The sequence below is a fragment of the Notolepis coatsorum genome (assembly GCF_963971535.1).
Source record: "Notolepis coatsorum genome assembly, chromosome: 10".
Lineage (NCBI taxonomy): Eukaryota > Metazoa > Chordata > Actinopteri > Aulopiformes > Paralepididae > Notolepis > Notolepis coatsorum.
Genome location: NC_140174.1, coordinates 85,934,786 through 85,957,283, shown reverse-complemented (window position 1 = coordinate 85,957,283; position 22,498 = coordinate 85,934,786). Strand labels below are relative to the sequence as shown.

At 46.6% G+C, this 22,498-nt stretch overlaps 1 protein-coding gene across 1 annotated transcript in view; it reads left to right on the top strand.

Moving 5' to 3' along the window:
- Positions 1-22,498, top strand: part of ank3b (ankyrin 3b) — a gene marked incomplete at its 3' end in the record, with an annotated part of 393,887 nt that overhangs the window by 6,565 nt on the left and 364,824 nt on the right.

Genomic DNA, 22,498 nt, shown 5'->3' with positions numbered 1-22,498 from the left:
GTGAGAGAGGAGCGAAAAATAATGGAGAACCAGCCCCTAAGCACACCGTACCTGGTATCCCCCGGCGGTCTCCCAACCAAGTACTAACCAGGACCAACCTGTGTAGCGGCCGAGATCCGACGAGATCGAGCGCGTACAGAATGGCATGGCTGTAAGCCATGACGACAGTGCTGAGTAAAAACATACCCAACCAGGGTCTCCATAGCGCTTAACCCTGTGACACCCAGACCGACCTGGCATTTTTCCCCCTGAAAAAAGCCCAAGTCCCTCAGGGTACCAGAACAGCAGATCTGCATCCCCGGCGGACAACGGGTTCAACTGATCTGGACCAGCGTGACCAGAACCAGTCCCGTGCCCTAACCACGCCGACATGCCTACTCCAGGAGAAGGGCAGATATGCGTGTTGATCTTAACATGAAAAGAAGGCGCCACCCAGACGTTCGGACGAACCGCGCCTGGTGGCCCACCCCAAGGGCGTGAGACCCCACTACATATGTTCAGATCCATCCCGTCATCATCCCCCAGACATGAACGAGAATCCGTCGACAACCCACCCAGGTCATGGGATGTGGTCGCCGGAAGAGGAAAAACCCCCATCTCAGTTGCTTTATAAAAACGCTGTTTCAACCACAAGCAACCAAGGCGTGCCAGTCAATCGCCTGTTTACAGCGAGCTAGCACTATACGTGCGTCGGGACACACCCCCATCAATGAACAGGCTATTTAGACCTGTCATTGAATCCCCAAGGCGCCCAGGGGAACGACAAGAGGGGTGTGACACTCCCTAACTCCAACACTTCTGGAATAGAAAGAAGGAAGCATCAACAGTATGTATCCCAGTCTACACAGCCGGGGTAAAAAATGTTCACATTTTTACATCCCACCACCCTCCCATAGGAAAGAGACGGGGATCCCCAGAGAGACTTCCCACGCGAGCTGTACAGATTGAAAAGAATATATTGCACCTTGAGCCATGTAAAAAACTGGTTTTAGGGCCTCCGGGGAAGAGGCACCGAACCCATACACACTCAATAAACGAATTGAATCGAATATACATACAATAGAAAAGGACCCTTCTAGAGGGTCCACTCACTTTGACAATCTGAGGAGGAAGGCTCTGTACTCTGATGGAGGCTTCCTCACATGGAAGAAGGAGTCCGAACTCACAGAAGGCCTGAGTAGGCGCTTGGTGAGGAGGAGCCCTGACCACCCCCCCTGAAAACAGATCCATCACATGGACCTGAACAGCACACGGAAGTCCTACCAACAGAGACGCGCACGGTGACGTACTCTATGGCGGGGGAATTCCTGCGGTGCACACGCCCAATATACCAGGCCGTGGGACCAGGAACTCCCTCCCCCCCCCCCCCCCCCCCCCCCCGTAACGTGCCGAACCGCCACGTGACGGGAACCTTGAAGGACAGGGGGTGTACCCCTGACCGACAGAACAATGGGGAGAGGAAAGGTTACCAGTTCACCCCTTTACGACCCCACACCCATGATACGACGTAACGACAAAAAGAGAATATGACACAGTCATAGTCAGCTCTATGAAGCGTTTCACAGCTCCACACAGCGCACGAGCTAACCTGCTATCTGATTTTTACTAAGGAAAAACACAGAATAGAGAGGGCTCTAAGAACCCCGGTCCAACATACACATGTGCTTCTGTGGCCAGTACAACTCAGTTGTAGGTCACATGACACACACAACCCATCATCACCTACAAAAAAATGGCAAAAACACTCAACAGAGGAACGCCGTTTTTTTCACAATGAGAGAATACATCATTCTTGATTAGTATCGACCACAGGCCTTGCTAAGCACACATGACAGCAACCAAACCAATTTCCCTTTAGGAAATAAGTTTCTCCAGCAGATTTAGCACAACCTCAGCAATCAAGCTAAGAGTTACATCGTATCCCTACCACACAAAAGACACAATTAATGCACAACATGTCTGATAGGAGGTGATAAAGTCCCCAGGGAACCGGGGGGGAAAACACAATCCTCCTATTTTACCCTCAATACGGCCAGTTAAAACAGGAAAACCTGTTAATGTGTGAACTCACTGTTCATTGTCATTACAGTCTGAGAAAGAACATTCTTTTACTCACTTGTCACCAAGCATAGCTTCATAGGTTAGTTGCCTTAGTAGTGAGTACACGGTACACATAAACACCATGATGTTCCTCACACAACAACCAGATCAATACATCACGATCTGCACGGAGAAGCTAACTGCCAGTGACAAAAACAGCTCACACATAACCCGCAACGTATCCCAAATGCATTGCAACAACACACGTTTTGGGAAAAAACACCGTTATTCACAATACATTTAGCAAAGTAAAACCAGAAGACGTGTTATGAGGTCTGGCCAACCCCGTACCTACCCGGAACGCAGATCAGCGAAGTGCAGTCACAAGACACCGTAGAACACAGCCGTCCTGTGTTGTTCGATCCGGGCAGCGTCGCCGCTCCAACCAGTCGCTACAGTCCTCTTTGTTGACGCAATCCCCGTCCAGGCACAGGGCAGGGTCGACGAACATCCCCTGTCAAGGATGACGTCGTGGTCAAGAGTGTAAAACATGTTAAAATGAAAGCACGTTCAACAGAATAGCATCAAGCTAACGGCTGCTCCAACCGTTCGGGTGCTATTGCTTCCGCTCGCGAGACGCCGATCTAACGACGCACGCGATCAGAAGCGAGCTCCCGGCGGCGCGCGAGAAGCTAAGCTACCCCGCGCCAGGCCACTGACCGGCTAACCGTAAGCTATGAACATGTAAACAATGACATAACACTCACCCAGACAGGCCGCCGTTCTGAACCCCTCCTCACTTTAAGAGAAAAGAGAAAACAAGACGTCAACACCGCTTCACAACGGTGACATTACCACGTCCGGCGGAATCAGCACAGTACCAACTGGCCTGTATAGCTGACTTTGAACATGAATCTGCCGCTATCGCACATTACATGCACATATCCCCTCGTGAAGGAATACTCTCATTTGGATATGAAAGATGGGGTCTTAACACGGTGACAGAGAGAATCCACTCGTCCAGAACACACAGGGATCACCAGTGTCAATGGTCGCGGCCCACTAGTTAAAACTATAATGGTCGCCAGACCAAGGCCTTCTGTCGCCTAGGCGGCTAAACAAAGGACCCTAGCCTGGGGCCGGTTTCCATAAACTTTGTCAAGTAGCCCCCATAGCACTAACAGACAAGTGGAGCCCGCCAGCAAACACTACTCACCCAACCTGGAACGCACCGCTCCTCACAACAGCGGCATGTCCGACAGTTCAGCTGTGGCCTGACAGGGTTCACCCCAACAAACACAGCAAGGAACTGCAGTTGAGAAGCATGCAGCGGCGTGCTCCCAATACGAAAACCGGTGGAGGGTTTTTAGAATGATCATCATCTTCTAGACACTCCAGTACGAAGACAATATCGCCGTATTTTCTCGAAAATAGTGAGAGAGAAAATAAAGATATGATGTCAACGTATCCTTGTTTCCCAAGCTGTTCCTAATCCAATTTCTTCCATCATGGTGTCAAGTGTGGGGATCTACCGAGGCACTTCTTCCTTGTGGTGAAAGCGAGAAGGAGGAGAGCAGGTGACCACACACCTGCTTATGAAGGTAAGCTGATGAGGGGTGTGGTCAGACTAATACTGGTATTAGAGGTACATTTGTGGTTTATTCAGTACGCGTGCACGTACGCGAGATAGTGCAGTAGCGATGCCAAGCTAAGCCACTAACGATACAGAACTTGATTTTTCACCAAACTTCACTTAAAACAAATAAAAGGTGCCTCTTGATCATCAAACAAGAATGAATTTCCCTATTGGGATTAATGAAGTGCAAATCTAACTTTCACCAAACATCACTTTTTGTAAAATAAAAGGTGACTCCAAAATAAAAAAAAATAAAATTAAAATAATATTTTTTTTTTGAAAATCGATTTGAATTTTCGCCCAGCCCTACCGACAGGTACCAGTATCGATTCCCAGGTTCAAATGTGATCGGTACCTAACCCTAAACATAACACAATGTATTTACCTGTGAGAATGGGTTTAAGCAGAGCCCAATCGCTGAACACAGGAGAAGAGGGAATGGAGCGTTTCAGGGTATTTAATAGGGGTGGAACGGTTCACAAAATGGACGGTTCGGTTCGTATCACAGTTTTGGGGTCACGGTTTTCAGTTTGGTTCGATATACGTTTATATATAAAAAAAATGTAACACTCAAAAATCGAAAGATGCTTCTCATTTATTAAAAAAATTCAAAATAAAATAAAGGTTTACAGTGTTACAGTGTTTACAGCCTTAAATAATGTTTGGCACACAAAGACCGAACTGACTGAAAAATATAGGCTACATTTGTCAAAGTATTAACTTAGTGCAAACAAACAATATGCTCAGCCAGCACTAGACTTTCCTTTCTTTAATATAAACACAAAAAAACAATGTCAACAATGTTTAAATTCCCTGATTGTCAGTTCTTAACACTTTGAGCGCCAGCCGTGTTTTCCTTTTTACCGGCTGGAATGGGAATTGGGATCCACTCCCAATGTTAACGTTAATATCGCCTAATCTATGTTTTAAATTATGGCTATGTGTCTAATCTGCCCCGTCGCTTATCAAAGAATCATTTTCCAGTCAACATTGTCAAGGCAGATTGTTTTTTTATCGCTTCATTTCCGTTTGATAGCATTTTGAAAATCACCCGTTTTCGCGGAAAAAACAACCCATGCCTATGATAATCGCCTTTTACTGGAATATTCCAGAACGTTGTCATTTGTCGGCCTATTTATGAATCGTTTTTCAAATAAACGCTAAATGATCGATAGTATATGTGTGCGCACGCACGCTCGTGTCGCGCGCTGATAAACGCTGCTCTTATTTCCTCATGGCTTTTACAGTCAAAACGTAAGGTTATGTATATAACCAAGTTCTATGAATTATGGTGACGCTCAGCATCATTCTGCACGCACTTCACTTCGTGCATGAGCACTGAATAAAAAATTACACAATGTACCTTTACATCCCAACATTCGTCTGGCCACACCCCTATCCGCTTACCTTCATAAGCAGGTGTGTGGTCACCTACTCGCCTCCTTCCCAAACTTTCACCACAAGGCGAGATAAAGGGCTGCAGCGGCGTCCTGATGCTGAGCGTCACCATAATTCATAGAACTTGGTTATATACATAACCTTACGTTCTATTTCATTATGGCTGCCGCTCAGCATCATTCTGCACAAGAGGAGCTGAGCGGGAGCCAAAGCTCGACAAATGTACCCCGCTGAGGCCCCCCACAACCATCAGCCGGGGAGGACCGAGCCCCCCGACCCTCCCTAATGGAGGATACCCTCCCTATTGGAGGACGGGAGGGAGACGGATCCGACCGTGCGAAGAGGAACTCAAGCAACTCAACGCACAGGGTGAGCAGACCGTGGCTTGACCCCACGACTACACACACGCACAACCCGCATGCCACCAGGGAACAAACGGAAGGAACAACCCTTGTTACTGCCCCCAGAATCACGGGGTCAAGAGCAAACCCAACCCCGTGGCAAGGCCGTAGCAGCGGAGCACGAAGGAAGACCCAGACCCACTGAAGGGACTGGATCCCCTGGAAAAAGGGGGCCCGGAGAGGTCAATGACGCCAGGCATCAAGACCCCACCAGGCGGTCACTTAGTGACACCGCCCCCCACATCGCCAGCGTATTCGGATAGAGCCCCTCCAAGAGCGGGCCCTTACCCCCCAATAGTACACCGCCTGGCACACTGACCCTGCAGAACAGGCAGTCAGCATGGCCGTAAAGCACTCAAAAAGTTCAACCAACGGAAGCAGGCAGCGCACCGGGGAAACCAGGCAGCAGGCTGTAGACCTGAGCCTGGAGCACTGCGGACGAGAAAGGCGCCAAAGGAGTCAATTGAAAACAGCCCCCCCGGCGGAAGGGGCGTATGCTGGTGTTGTTGAGCACCATGACAAAGCCTCCATTAAAAAAAAAACACCCAGAGGCAGAGAAGGCTGACACGATTGGCAGACGTCATGAATGTGCAGGGGCACACTCAACCGGACAACCCGGGAGTTGACTCTGCTCCAACACACCAGGGAATCAACCACCCTCTCGGTACACAGACAGTGGTTGTTCCTATAACCCCTCAAGAAAAAACTCCAAAACACACCTGCGGGTATACACCAGCTATACCGCAGTACAAGTGTTTCAGTTTCCAAAAAGGGTTATCCCAGGCCTACGGTATCAACGAAACATTACTTCGGACCGGGCCCGGCGGCTCGGGAAGCACACAGGATCACCAGAGGAGGTCCAGAAGACCACCCCAACAGCCCCCTCTTCGCCATGCGTGAGAGAGGAGCGAAAGAAGGAGAACCAGCCCCTTACAATAGTGCCAGGTACAAAAGTGTACCCAACAAAGGGTCTCCATAACGCCTAACCCTGTGACACCCGGGCCGACCCGGCATTTTTCCCCCTGAAAAAAACCCAAGTCCCTCAGGGTACCAGAACAGCAGATCTGCATCCCCGGCGGACAACGGGTTAACTGACCTGGACCAGCGTGACCAGAACCAGTCCCGTGCCATAACCACGCCGACATGCCTACTCCAGGAGAAGGGGCAGATATGCGTGTTGATCTAAAACATGAAAAGAGGGCGCCACCCAGACGGTCCGGTTTAAACCGCGCTCGGTGGCCCACCCCAAGGGCGTGAGACCCCTCTACCTATGTTCTGATCTATTCCGTTAACATCCCCCAGATATGAACGAGAATCAGTCGAGACCCAGTAACAGGCTCTCGGAAGAGGAAAAAATCCCCCATCCCAGTTGCTTTATAAAAACGCTGTTTTAATAACAAGTAACCAAGGCGTACTAGCCACCCGCATGATTCTTATCAGAAACACCCCGAGCCAGCACTATGTATGCGTCGGGACACAAAACATATCAATGGACAGTCTAACCAGACCCCACATCGATCCCTCAAGGCGCCTGGGAGAACGACAAGAAGGGTGTCGTGCTTCACATTCTCCACACTTTTTTATTAAAAAAGAAAGAAACACCGACTGACATGAATCCCACTTGACGCAGCCGAGGGTAAAAATTGTTTACATTTTTATATCCCGTCATCCCTACCACAGAGGATAGACGGAACTCCTCAGAGAGACTTCCCACGTGAGCCATAGATTGAAAAGCCACGGTAACATTGAGTCTTGTGACCAACCGGAGGGCGGAGCTAGGCGATCATGGAGTGAGACGTGTTTCACTTGAGCTCCCTTCTATCGTGCAAAATATACTTTTCTCCCCATTAGTCTTTATTTTATTTTTATTTGTTATTTGTCTGCTTGTTGAGTCGTCGAGTTTCAACTACTCTCGTCGACTTTTTTCAACTTTCTGCGATGTCGGTGGAGACCAGATCCATGAGCACCCCAGCCGGCAAACTGCCACCGGATCTACCCTCGCCTTCGCCCGGTATCAGTGAGATAAGTGAAGCTGTTCTCTCGGTCATGACCAAACTCCATGCAGACTTTGAGATACGCTTCGCTGAAACACAAAGAAAAGTGCAGGCGGAATTTTTTGATACCCTTTATCGAGAGATGTCAGAGGAAATTAGTTTGGTGGTCGACCCGTTGAGAGACAAGATGGAGTCGCTGCATGCTGTCTCCTCGGCTAATGCTAACGACCTAGCCACGCTAACGACAGAGGCCTCACTACAAGGTGAGAGGCTGGCGGGTCTGGAGACCTCCCTGCTGGCTAGGCAGGCTGAAGTTGCCAAACTACAGTCAGTAATTGTGGAAATGCAGTCCCGGGAGAGACGCTACAACATCAGGATTGTTGGTGTACCGGAGGGCAACGAGGGAGGCCGTCTCTCGGAGACCATGCCGGAATTGCTGCAGAAAATACTGGGGAAAGATGTCCTCCCCAGCCCTCCCGTATGTGAGTCGGCCTACAGAGCGGGCAAGACCAGTCCTGGAGTGAACAAAGAGCCGAGGCCCATCATTGTCAAGCTAAACAGGCTTCAGCAGAGGGAGCTCATCATGCGGTCGGCCCATGCCAGAAGGGGTAAATTAAGTCTCGGCGATCACAAAGTGGCCATTTTCGAAGACTTTATGCCGGAGGTTCAAGCACAGAGAGGCGAATACAAAGTGGTCATGTCCAGGCTATGGAAACTAGGCCTACGCTATTCGCTCCCGTGAAATTATCTGTGCTGGGTAAGGGCGATGATCGGCGTTCATTTTGGTCGTTGGCTAAAGCGAAGGAATATCTCGGGGGGATGGCCGAGACTGTAGCTTGATATCTATGTCGGGTGAGTGACTTGGCAATGTGGGCCTGAATACATTGATAGGGCGGACTACTCACAAATGCTTGTTGTCATGCCCAGACAGGCTAACTGTCCACTGCCCATCCAAACTAGCGGGGCATCCCAATGACTTCTGTTACTTGCTAATGCTGACCTCATGGTCGTACGTGTGTGTCGCCTCTATGAAAGCTAGCGAGCTAGCTGGACAATGTACATAACAGATTCTAGCGTGCTAGCCGGATTCATCACTAGCTTACGCGCTAGCCTCGGGCTAGCTAGCAGGCTGTGTCTATCGCCCGCGCCGAGACATTCGAGACCCGTTAATTTTTACGTATTTTGGTTGTTGTTGCTGTTTAAGTGACATCGGTTTGCACAATTCAACGGTGATCGGGTCCTTAACTAACTTCTTGTATGCTTTTATTTTTATATCCAGGCTGTTTTGAGCTTTGGGCTCCAGTAGTAGAAGGTCGGTTGAATATATATATACAATATATGATAACAGGTTGTGTCAGGTATAGCTTATTACTATCCCCGGGTTAATGAAGGTGTTTAATTCTATTCTTACATAGGTTATGTCATTCCAGCCTTTGTGCCTGACCAGAGGGGCTGTTACATGCGTGCACTTTGACCATATCCCTTTTTTCCTTTTCTTCTTATTGTCGCTGTTTAAATTACGTCTGTTTGCGCAATTTAACTGTGATCCGATCCTGCCTTAGACTATCTGCTGGTATGCTTTAATTTAATTTTGTTTAAAATTTTCCTTTATCCATTTATGCTATAACATTGCAACATTAATACGCAGACTCGGAAGTAGATGGTTACAGGGATGATGTTGAGTTATTATATAATAATGGCTATTTTTTCCATTATAGTTGTCTCATGTTAGGGCCAAGGCTCACGGTGGTTTTCGACCGATATCTTTATTGAATTTAATTTTAATTTTAATTTGTGTTTATTGGACTAGTGGGGGTTTAATCAGGGGTTTATCTAGAGAGGGGGTCGGAGTGGAGAGCGTCTTATTGGATCTATGACTCCAGTGGGAAATGATAGGAAGATGACCATCCTTAGTGGATGGGGCATAGGGAGGGGATTGGAGAGTGGGTATAGGAGGGTTAATAATAGGACGGGTGGGTTAGGGTTTAGAGTAGAAGGAGGGGGGGTTGTAACTGGGGTGGTATTTTTCTGTGTTTTATGTACTGTTGTCTTATATGTGTGTAATTGTTCCTCCTCTGAACTCCTGGGATTGACCGTCTGGGCCCGCCTGGATCAGCGCCTCTGTACTCAGCCTGGCTGCACTGGTATGTTCTCTACGCATTTAGACAAATTCGACCATGGCTAAATTGAATATTTTAATTTGGAACGCAGGGGGTCTTAACGCCCCACACAAGCGTGCCAGTGTCCTTTGGTTATTGAAGAGAAGAAATATTGACATTGCTCTCCTTAGTGAGACGCATTTATTGGTGGGTGATGTGTCAAGGCTAGCAAATCGACAATATCACGTTATCTCCTCATCCTCAGCCGATGATAAGACGAAAGGAGTCATCATAGTTACAAGACGTAACCTTGATATCAAAGTCCTGGATGTGTGGTCGGACACGGAGGGAAGGATTACTATAGCAAAAGTTGAGTTCTCTCATAGGAAGATGGCAATAATAGCATTGTATGCCCCTAACACATTTGATTCAGCGTTCTATAATACAATCACGAAGAATATGTTGGAACTTACTGGATACGCTCTCATTGTGGGTGGCGATTTTAATGCGTGCTGGGATGCGGAGATGGATAGGTCCGGGTCCTCTGAAACAAGCGACCAAAAACGGTCCTCTAAGGCCCTCAGGATGTGGGCCCAGGACACGGGGCTCGCAGACCTATGGCGCTTATCCAATCCCACCCTCAAGGATTACTCTCACCTGTCAGCCAGACACAAAATCTTCTCTCGAATAGACTATGCATTCGCGTCCCCTAATATGTTTGATAGTTTCGACGTCTCATTGGTTCCCCTGGCTCTCTCGGACCACAAGGGGATTTTCCTTATGGCAACCTTTGGCAGGCTCTCCACGAGAGCTCCCAGGTGGCGTTTTAACTCAACCTTATTAAAGAACGATGATTTCTGTTCTGAGTTCAGGAGTAAACTAGCTGAATTCTTGCAGATCAATGTTGGCACGGTCGATGACCCCAGGGTCCTATGGAACGCATTGAAAGGATTTATCAGGGGTCATGTCACACTTTTCGCCTCCAATTTGCGTAAATCCCGGTCAAAAAAACTAGAAGGACTGGAAACATATGCGGACCTATACGCATCTTTGCAAACTAACTATAGTGAACGACTAAACACACAACGTAAGATAGTCAAGAAAGAAATAAACTCCATACTTAAACAACAGTCTGAGTTCTTGATACATAGGACAAGGCAAAATTACTACTTTCACGGCTCCAGGCCTAGCCATCTATTGGCAATGAAAATACGCTCGAATGATCATTTCTCGGATATCCCCTCGATCAAGACGCGACAGGGTACAGTCACTACTGATTCGAAAAAGATCAACAACACTTTTAAAGAGTTTTACTCACAGTTAATCTCGACGACTCTAAATTTGAATCGTTCATTGGCGGGCTTGAGATACCCCACATTTCTGAGGAAGAGGCTAAGGAACTGGGGAAACCGATCACTCTTATGGAACTAAGGGAGACGATTGCTGAAATGCAGAGGGGTAAGGCACAAGGCTGGGATGGTATTCCACCCGAGGTATATTTAGCTTTCTGGGACCAACTGGGTCCATTGATGCTCGATATGATCAATTACGCTATCGAACAAGGGGAGTTCTCAAGAGATGTCAACATGGCGTTGATTTCTTTACTTCTCAAGAAGGACAAAGATCCCAATGATTGTGGTAGCTATAGGCCCTTGAGTCTTCTCGGGGCCGATCTAAAAGTGTTTGCCAAGGTGCTGGCCCGCCGCCTGCAGAGATTTATGACGGTATTGGTACACTGCGATCAAACTGGTTTTATCCCGGGGCGCCTGGCTGCAGATAATCTTAGGAGGCTGTTGCATGTAGTCGATAACAGTAAAGACAATACAGCTCCGTCCACAGTTCTGTCTTTGGATGCCATGAAGGCGTTTGACAGACTAGAGTGGTCATACCTGTGGAAGGTACTTGAGGTTATGGGTCTTGGAAAGAATTTTATTCATATGATTAAAGTCCTGTATGCCTCGCCGTCGGCAATGATACTGACAGGCAAAAACTGTTCCACACTTTTCCCAGTCTCCAGATCTTCTAGACAGGGTTGTCCTCTGAGCCCAGGACTATTCGCGCTTTCCCTTGAACCATTGGCCCAATTTATTAGGCAATCGGAGGACATCGTCCCCATAATGATCAATAATACACCACACAAAATTGCTCTCTATGCGGATGACCTACTGATTTTTATGGATGACCCTTCCCGGTCGGCCACAAAATTATTGGGAATAATCGACGACTTTGGTAAATTGTCAGGCTTTAAGATTAACTGGAACAAATCACCCTGCCTACCTCTTAATGAGCTGGCCAAGGCGGTGCGACTACCAGCTGATATCCCCATAGTGGAACATTTTAAATACTTAGGCATAGAGATATTCCCCATGCTGAGTCAAACTACGATAAAATACGCCAGGATCTAGACAGATGGTCGTCCCTTCCTAACTCCTTACAAGCCCGGGCTTCCATAATCAAAATGAACGTCCTGCCTAGGATACATTTTGTTAGCTCAATGCTCCCCCTGCCCCCTCCAATAGACCACTGGCGCAAGGTACAATCGATGGTATCTAAGTTTATCTGGAATAACAAACGCCAGAGAATCAAAAGAGCTACTACTCAACGTAGGAAACAAGATGGGGGCCTCGCAATCCCTGATTTTAAGCTTTATTTCTGGTCCTTTTCACTGAGACCTCTGATGTGCTGGCTAGACCCTGTAGATGCTGTATCTTGGCGCTCCTTAGAAGCGGCGGCGGTCTCACCGCTAAGATTGCAGGATGTGGTGTACTCCACTGTCCCTATTTCGAAATGCCGATTGAGGTATGGACCGATCATAACTCACGTGATCCAGACGTGGCGTAATGTACAGAAGTCGTGTGGGGTTAAATGCCCATGGCACCTGGACTCTCCAATTTTTAATAACCAGCAATTACTTGTTGGGCACAAGCCGGTTAATATTCCTCAATGGCAAAGGAGGGGGGTTCATACTCTGGAGGATATTTATGATAAGAACGGCCTCCATGCGTTTCAGGACTTAAGAGAATTTTATGATCTTCCCGGCGAGTCCTTCTTTCTTTACCTTCAACTAAGGTCAGCGCTGAGGGCGCATGGCGTGCCGTGGGCTCAAGCTTTGCAACCACACCCCTTCCTCAGGCTCATAGTGGACAGGACGACCTCCAGAGGGTTTGTCTCAGACTTTTATACACTCTTAATTCAGTCCACGTATAAAAATGTATCATTGGATACAATCTGGCGTGTGGATATCCCGGAGTTGGACCCCGAGTTTGACTGGGATGATGTTTGGGCAAATGTGGCATTGTCTTCCCGCAACCCCAATCACCAGCAAATTAATTTTAATTGTATTCATAGGACCTATCTTACACCTAGGAAGCTATTTGCTATGGGACTGATAACCGACTCTCTGTGCACTTTGTGCTCTCAAAAGGCCACTGGCACTTATATGCATATGTATTGGGATTGCCCACCGGTGGCCCGCTTCTGGAGGTCAATAGCGGACAAACTTTCAGATCTGTGTGGCTTAACTATCCCATTCACAGCTGTTGAGTACTCCTGAACGATATAACAACACTACCCGCGTCCGTACAACTGAAAAGGGTTGTCCTAGCGGGTGTCACAGCAGCGAAGAAGCTAATAGCAATGAGATGGAAGGAGTCTGAGAAGCTCACAGTGATTAACTGGTCCCTAACACTGTTGGATGTGATTTATCTTGAGATATCCACGGCGCGGGTGATTGGGGTGGGGCAGGCTGGGATTGACTGGTTCGCAGCAGCTGAGAAGGTCAGGACCGCCGTGTGCGGCTGAGCGGGGTTGGGGTGCTTGTTCGAGGGAGTCCGGCGGTCTCGTGGGAGGGGGAGGAGGAAATGTCTTGTCTGTCTTGTCTTTTGTGATGTCTTGAATTTAATTAGGGATTTTATTGGGGGGCAGCTATTTAGCTAGTTCTTCGCTATTTGGTCATTTATTAGATAGTACCCCTGGAATTTTGAATTTAAAATTTAAAAAGGTTGAACTCTGTTTTCTTCTTCTTTTTGTCTTTATAATTTATAAATTGTTATATTCTGTATTATTATTGTTTTTGTTATTTTCCTGTGAAGTTCTGTGTATTGTGATTGTGATTAATGTGTTGTCTTGTTTCATGTAAGTAATAATAATAAAATTATCAAAAAAAAAGAGCCTTGTGACCAACCGACTCAAGTTACGCGTATATCGAGCGTAGTGGAACCTTAATTCCTACGCTCTATCCCGACACTTGACAACAACAGACCCTACATACGGGTCTAAACTCATGGAAGTCATCGTCCAATAGCAACGTGCCTAGTGACGTGTGCTATGACGGGGGGAAACCCAAGACTCAAACGCCTATGATGGGTGCAGAGTCTGGGAAACCCTCCCCCCCCCCCTCCTCCCTGCCAATCCGCCTAACAGCTTGGCCCTGACTGAACGAAAAAGAGAGGCCAATAAACCCCCTGACCAATCAGAAGAGGGAAGGAGGGGTTTATCCGGCCCAACCCTTGCATACAACAACAACAATAGCCATATGATACCTTTAGTAGCAATGCTAATGAATAGCGCAAGCTAATACAATGCACGCTAACCACAGACACATCTGTGAACAGGGTTTATAGCAAGACCAAGTTGTGTGTGTGTGTGAATCCTACACCCGCATCCATGTTGTAACACAGAAAAACATTGATAGAGAGAGAGAACGGCTGAGCCGTGGTATGTTTTCATACGAGCATTACTGCAAACCCAACACAATAGTGTTGTAGCTCAATATCACTGTGTAAGCAACAGAGCACACAACTAACCTCTACCTTTATGTGGAGATTCAGGTCGAGGCAGAAAAACCGAGTGCAGGCCTTGCTTAAGCTCTAACATGAATGTAGCCCTCCTATCAACCCATACTAGCGAAAGATTCACACGTTGCAACCCCATCATATGTTTGGTGAATAAACACACAGTTTGTTAACAAAAAATACAGTCCCCCTTTAGAGGGGACTCTTTATTTTCGAACAAAATCATAGCGGGGCCGGGAAGGGAACAGGGGGGGACCACAGAGGGAAAAGGTAACTGGGTCTTAGCGACGCCTGCCACAAGCCGCTCGGGATTTGCCACCCCGGGGAGCCCCGGAGGGACGGTAAATGATTGGCGGCTGGTCTCGACGATCCCTACCGTCACCTCCGGGCGTAGATGGGCCGGCTGCAGTAGCGGAGGCGCCCTCTCTCCTCCTGGCCTTCTTCGCTGAAGGTCCAGCAGTGGCGGTGGTGACAGCAACGGCCACGGCGGAGGATACTCGACGACGCGGCAGCCGTCTGACTCCACCGGCGACATCGGGCGGGGGGAAATGAGGCTGGAGCACGGAGCGCTCCTCCGGCATCTCCCTGCAGGTTGAGGTCATCAGCTGCAGTGCCGTCCCGAATAGTCCAGCATCGGAGAGGGGTGCCGTCAGAAGTGGAGTCCTCTTCTTCTCCGGCACACGCGCCTGCTCCAGCCAAAGGTGGCGCTGGATCAGAGTGGCCAGGGCGCGCACTTTCCCAGCGGCTATAGCCTGCGGCTGAGTCAGATGCAGGATGGCTCCTGCCGACTGGGCGAGCTGATCATGCTGTAAATCAGTCAGCTCCGTGCCGCCCATCAATATCCCGGACATGAATCTCGCCAGCTGTGCGATGTTAGACGCGGCAGCTAGAGATTGTGTTCCGGTGATAAATGATTGGTCGCTCCAATATGCCAACCGCCTCGCCGATTTCCCTTGGGGAACCGGCTTCCGTAACGGCTCCCACACCACCTCCGGACAAAGGAGTGCCGCCATCGGCCTATCAAGCCGTGGCACGCCCTCCTTCATGCCGTTGACCAAACCCGCCACCCGCGTGACTTGCACGTAGGCAGGAGTAAGGCCTATGATGTGGGAGACCACCTGGCCCTGACGGACATAGGTCGCCATTGAGGGGAAAAATGGGTAGACAACGTCCACCCCTCTCACCGGGCGACGTTGCCATAGATGACCTATGAGATCATCAGGGACAGGAACAGGCAGTGGCTGCAGCAGCGGCACGCCGTTTGCGACTGCCGCCGCCGCCATGAGCTCGGGAAACAAAGCACGCAGTTCCCCTTGCATACTTTCCTCCTCCGAGCCCGCGTCCCTCACATACAGCAGACTACTGGTCAAGGAGCCACATTCTGATGTGGCTGATAGCAGGGCATCCCGCCGCCGAGTCGGAGGTTCTAACCCAACATCTGCGGGCGGGGAACCCCAAGGAGACATCTCCCCCCCCTCCAGTGTTACCTGGACAGGCAGGGGACACGTCTCCACCGGGCCTTCAAACAAGAACCCGTCCGCCTCTATCATGTAGTCCTCTGTCTCCATCGGGCATGTAGAGACCGACGCATCCTCATCTGGCTCCAGCAACTCACCAAAACCAGGCCGTTCGCGTCTGCAAGCCACCATCTTGCGACGGGAGCGAGCCGACGCAAAAAGTTTGCGTCTCAAATCCCCCGCAACCAAAGGAGTCGGCCGCCCAACAGCGGACGACTCCCCGGAAGCAGAGGAACCAGAGCCGGAACCAGGCCATCGCACAGGAGACGGCACTGGTGCACCAGCTCCTTGGAGAGGCAAACTACCCATCGGACGCCTACCGGGCGTGGCTGCCGACCACGAGAGAGGCCTCAACCCCGCTCCAAGACACACAACAGAGGCAGCAATGGAGAACCGCTGGTGAAGAGTGGCGTTGCGAGCGCGACCCTCCGAAGTAGACATTATGACTTAGCTTTTTTCTTTCGAATATATGAGAGAAGAAAAAAACAAGAAACAATGTAAACACGTCTCAACTTTCTTCAGCTAACAACCTCGTCAAGTGTGGGATCTACCGAAGGCACTTCCTTGTGGTGAAAGTGAAGAAGGAGGCGAGTAGGTGACCACACACCTGCTTATGAAGGTAAGCGGATAGGGGTGTGGCCAGACGAATGTTGGGATGTAAAGGTACATTGTGGAATTTTTTATTCAGTGCTCGTGCACGAAGTGAAGTGCGTGCAGAATGATGCTGAGCGGCAGCCATAATGTAATAGAACAGCCATATCACATATCACATAAACGCTTATATATCCGTGAAAACGAGTTTGATTATCCTAACACTGATAACATAGATTCCTTACCTGAGGTCAGATGGTATCCAAATGGTTTATTCCGATTTCCGATCGCCATTTGAAAAAATCGATAATTGTATTGATCCATCGTGTGTACAGTATAACCCATATTCGCCGTAGCTCAGAGGCTCCAGAATGAACTCTGGTAGACCCCGGCTGCATCAGTGAGAAGTAAAATGTGGAGTCAGAAATCCGTTCTCCCATTCACTTTCATTGAGTCCATTCCAAAAGGGTGATTTACCATCTGGGAGACGATAGGGGGCGCTTTTTTCACATCTGAGCGCCGGCGGTCCCTGGATCTCCAACGGTAGGCTCGCGTGATGCAATATGATTTCAGATTGCTAATAATAAAAAATTTAAAAACTCGTGACGTGGCATTCAACGGTCGGGGGGTAAACTCGAGAAAAGCCGTGAGTGGCATACAAAGTGTTAAGGAGTTGTGGGATATTTTCAATGTTTTAGCTAATTCTGATTTAAATTGTATAATTCCCATTTTAAAATGCAAACATATTCAATCAAGCATATAAAACAGTGGAAATGCACCCTCAGGTAGCATATTTACATAAACAAAAGAGAACAGAACATAATTCAATTTACAAAGCATTATTTTCTCCATACACAGGTAATAAACTAGGGCTGTCTTAAATACTTCGAAGCTTCGAAGCTTCGTTCGATGGCACAAGCTTCGAACATTAAAAAAAAAACCGAAGTTAAAATGTGTGTGTGTGTGTGTGTGTGTGTGTGTGTGTGTGTGTGTGTGTGTGTGTGTGTGTGTGTGTGTGTGTGTGTGTGTGTGTGTGTGTGTGTGTGTGTGTGCGCGCGCGCATGGGGCCATTGGGTGGGGCCGGGGGACAAATACACTGGAGGAAAGTAACCCAGCTCAGCACTGCCCAAATTATATCATCACTATTGCCTGTTTGAAGGATATCATCCTCAAACACATATACACGTACATGCCTTGTAGAATTCCACACATAAGAAAGAAAGATACTGGGATGAATAAACAAAATAGGAAATAAAATGTAGAAATGCATGCAATACATAAATAAATATGAATCTCCATATATGAAATAGAACATTTAGATAAGGTGCTACTGAGATGTTTTGGTGAGTTCTTTGTTTTTTTGTGAAAGTAGCCCTTCTTAAAAATGCATGAACATTCACTGATAATTGGTCTGTAGTGGAGTCTACAAGGTCTACATTGCCGGACCATGTAGAATCCAGACCTTGTAGACTGACATAATTCTGTGCATAGTTTAGTCTACTAGGCTTGGGCGGTATCCTTTTTTTCACACCGTTATACCTTTATCACATAATACCCCGGTGCACGGTATTTGACGGTATGACTTTCATTTTCATCAGCGGGGGGGGGGGGGGCAACCCGTGTTACCAAGTAAACAAATCATCGTCAGCTCTCAGATTGGTAGTCAGAAGCTCGCACCGTTAGCGTTACTGCGTTAGCATCTAGCCATGGCAGACTATTTGATTCGTTAAGGGCTCGAAATTGCATGAGTTTTGGTCATATGCTCCCGAAATGCTCCCGTTGTTTGGCTACTTCTATGTGCAGTGAAAACTACTTGAATGCTTTATAACCTAGTCATTGATTTAGTTCAGGGTAATCTAAGATTAGCCGCAGAGCTAACGCTAGTTAGCTTGAGCTAACGCTAGCTAATCGAGCTCAGTAGCTCACAGAGAGAGATAAACAGCTGACAGGGGATAGTACAGGACGATACAAATACAATAAAAAGGCGGGTGGGGGCTGTTGTGTAAACCTTGTACTCTTTAGTTCACATATAATAAGAGACGGATTATTTGCTTGCTCCACCAGTGCACCACTCCACAACAACACACACCAACTCTCGTCACAACGCTTTACGGTATTTTCACAGCACTGTCGCAACATTACCGTAAAACGTGAACACCGTTGTGACCCACTCGCTCCACTAGACTGGTCTCGCCCTCTGCTGGCGCGTGTGTGCACTACACTCCGTGTGTGCACTACACTCAAAACTCCGTTTCACTGTAATAGAAGCTGAAGCGCATCTGTGATTTTGACGGTGACGGACGGTATTGATTTTCAATACCGTCGGTATTTCTAAATACCCAGGTATATCGTAATACCGTCATACCGCCCAAGCCTATAGTCTACACAGGCCATATTTCAAATAATCAAAATCTTACTTCATTCATCTTAAACATTCTTGATTTGGGGGATTGGTAGTTCCCATGAAATCTGAAGTTGTTCAAACGACAACAGCGATCCACCTTGAATTAAATCACACAGCCGAGTGAAACCTTGTTGGCTGCGTCACAGTCACGAAAGGGGCTACTTAATTCATTAATCCAATCCACTTTATTTATAGAGCACATTTAAAAACAACAAAGTTTACCAAAGTGCTGTACAAGTCCCACAACATAAGATAAAAAAAAAAAAAAACTTTTTTCGAAGCTTCGAATTAAAATCGAAGCTCGGCCCCGAAGCTTCGATTGCCAAAAAAAGATTCGAAGGTCAGCCCTATAATAAACACCGACGACATTTTTATTCTCAACTGGAAATTATCACCAGCATGCTTTTTTTTTTTTTTTTTACAAAAAGTCAGTAAAAGTAAGTTTAAAAAAAAATTAAAAAAATTTGTTTTACAGTAAAAAAGTTAAAAATAAGTAAAGTGCGATATTCAATATACATACAGTACACATATGACTAGAGTGCAGTCATATAGAGCAGGGGTTCCCAAACTTTTCAGGCCGCGACCCAAAAATAACGGGGTCAGAGAGCCGCGACCCTCACTATTATAGGAGGTAAAATTATAATTTTATTTTTATTTTTTTTATAAATGGAAATGTATGGTTGAAACATGCACACGTTCAAACGCACACACACTAATAAGCATTGGAGGCTTTTAACCAGGGCCGGACTGGGGAAATCATTCAGGCCAGGAAATATAGTGGAAAATATAGCCCCAGTCAGGCCACTTTTTAAGCAGGGGGTCTGGGGGTCCCCCACCAGGACATTTCTTGTTACAAAGACTTCATTTCCTGCATTCTGGTGCAGGCATTTTTTCATTTGTACCCTTTAAATGCCAGTGTTTGTGATGGCATCACAAATTATTGTTAAAAAACAGGCTAGCATAGGGCGGCTACGTGGCGTAGTGGGCAAGGCGCTCGCCACGAAATGCTGGAGACGCTGGGCTCGTCAGTTCGAGCCCAGTGCTCCACATTTGCTTTCAGTTTAGCTGGTCGTCCGTACTACAGTAATACACATTGGCCGTATTAGGGGGTGGGAAACTGATGGGTGGGGATCGGGCGTTGTGGACAGCGACTCCTACAGGTCGGTTGGTGCGCCTGCGCAGTAGAATCAGGAAAGTGTCGGGGGCAGCGTGAGCCTCCCACGCGTTACTCCTCGCCACTGAGAGATCAAGCTGCGCAGGTGAAAAGATGCGACTGCTGTTACCTCTAGTACCGGAGGGGACTTGTGCTATGTATGACTTAGTCCACATTGCAGCCGGCTTGTGGGAGGCAAGAAACAGCGTCCGTGACAGGGGAGGGTTGAATTGGATGATACGAAATTGGGATGGGAGAAAATATAGAAAATGGGAGAAAAAGTGGATACAAAAAAAAAAAAAACAGGCTAGCATATGTATGATTAGCAACAACACTGATTTTGATGGATTTTCAGTTTTTTTGTAATGTCAGATTGAAAATAATACAATCTTTTATTCAACTTCAGCCCTGATCATAACACCACATATTAATTTTATAATTCTAACCCTTTAACAGTTTTTTGTAAGGGTCCCGCCTCCACCAATCACATGCCTTTTGTGTGTGTGTGTGAGAGCAAGAGAGAGAGAGATAGTTCTCCAACTTGTGTGAGTTGCAGTGATCTCCTTGTTGTTCCCCACCTAGGTTATCTAACTATTGCGCTGCTGCAACTAGAAACACTGTCCTGGCCTGCTTCTAAGTTCAGTGGCCTGACTGCAAAAAAAACAATTTATATATATATATATATTTTTTTTTGGATTTTATTTATTTATTTATTTTATCATCTGGCGACCCCTCCGCGAGTGTACATGTGTGTGTGTGTGTGTGTGTGTATGTGTGTGTGTGTGTGTGTGTGTGTGTGTGTGTGTGTGTGTGTGTGTGTGTGTGTGTGTGTGTGTGTGTGTGTGTGTGTGTGTGTGTGTGTGTGTGTGTGTGTGTGTGTGTGTGTGTGTGTGTGTGAGAGAGAGACACTGCTCAATTGTGCCACGCAGTAAAACAGTTTCTGTCTATAATGAGACAGAGGGCGACATCGCAGCTCTTCATGCTCATTGATACCATGGAGACCCTGTGTATCAACATGAATAAACATGTTGCACTAAACATTGCAATGGGGAATATTCCATTCTGTATATATTGCGTACAAAGTCTGCAAACCTAGTAATAATAAAAAAGCAATAAACATCCATAATAAGTCTCTCACCTGTCTGGGTCATTTCTTGACCTGGACTGGGCTTGGGCACGCCCTGCCCCCCTAGATGTCCCAGGCAAATCATTGCTGTAGACAATGACATTTAAAAATACATTATTTTCAACTTTTATGAACAGAGTTATAACTAAACAAAAGCACGAATAATAATAATAATAATAATAATAATAATAATAATAATAATAATAATAATAATAATAATAATAATAATAATAATAATAATAATAATAATAATAATAATAATAATAATAATAATAATAATAATAATAATAATAATAATAATAATAATAAGTCTCTCACCTGTCTTGGTTAGCCCTCCTTCCATGTCTCGCCTGCACTGAACTGGTTGAAGGCAGTTCTTCTGCTCCTTGCTCCTCACTGTAGAAAACAATAAAAAGCACATTATTTTCAACATTCAACAAGGAATCTCTTATCTTATACAGCACACAGCACAGCACATATACACATATTTACAATCCAAAGAGTGTTCTTTGCAAACCCAACAAGTACAGTAAGAGAGTGACTGACATAACATAAGCAATAAATGTCCAAAATAAGTGTCTTTACCTCTCGTTGTTGTCATCTACAAAAGATGGATCGTCAACATCTGAATCATCTGAAGATTCTTCTACTTCTACTTCTACTACTACTACTGCTACTACTACTACTACTACTACTACTACTACTACTACTACTACTACTACTACTACTACTACTACTACTACTACTTATAAGTCAAACTATTAAAGCTAACGTTTTGCTGGCTGGAAAAACGTGTTCCTCAGAAATTATCTTGTGAACGGATTCTCTCTCACTTTTGTTCTTCTTCTACTCTTCTTTTCTCACAGTCAACTTCCGCCTCTCTCGGCACTTCCGTCCAGTTTTTTCCGTTTGATTCTAGCACAAGAAATGGCCAAGATATTGATAAAAATGCAACGCCTGTAAAATTAAATCTGGCACATTTTACACATGCGTAAAAGTTTATTTGGCATCGAATTGAAATGATCCTGGTTCAGTTATTTATTGTTTTATCAACACCAAATAAAAAGTAGCGTGTAACTACCTGTCTAGAGTAACTTCCTACGTAAAAAATAACCTGGAAAAAGACTACAATTCCCAGGCAGACCACGTCAAACAATTGACGTCATTCTATCGCGCCCGCGATATCAGCATCGCCGTAGAGTTAATGGAAAGATTCGTTTTCTGCTTGAAATTAAAGTGCAGTATTTGAAATACAATGAAAGGAATATGGCTGGATTTATTATCAAAGGGAAAAGTGTCACTGTTATTTAAAATAAATAAATAAACAAATTAGAAGGCCATCAATA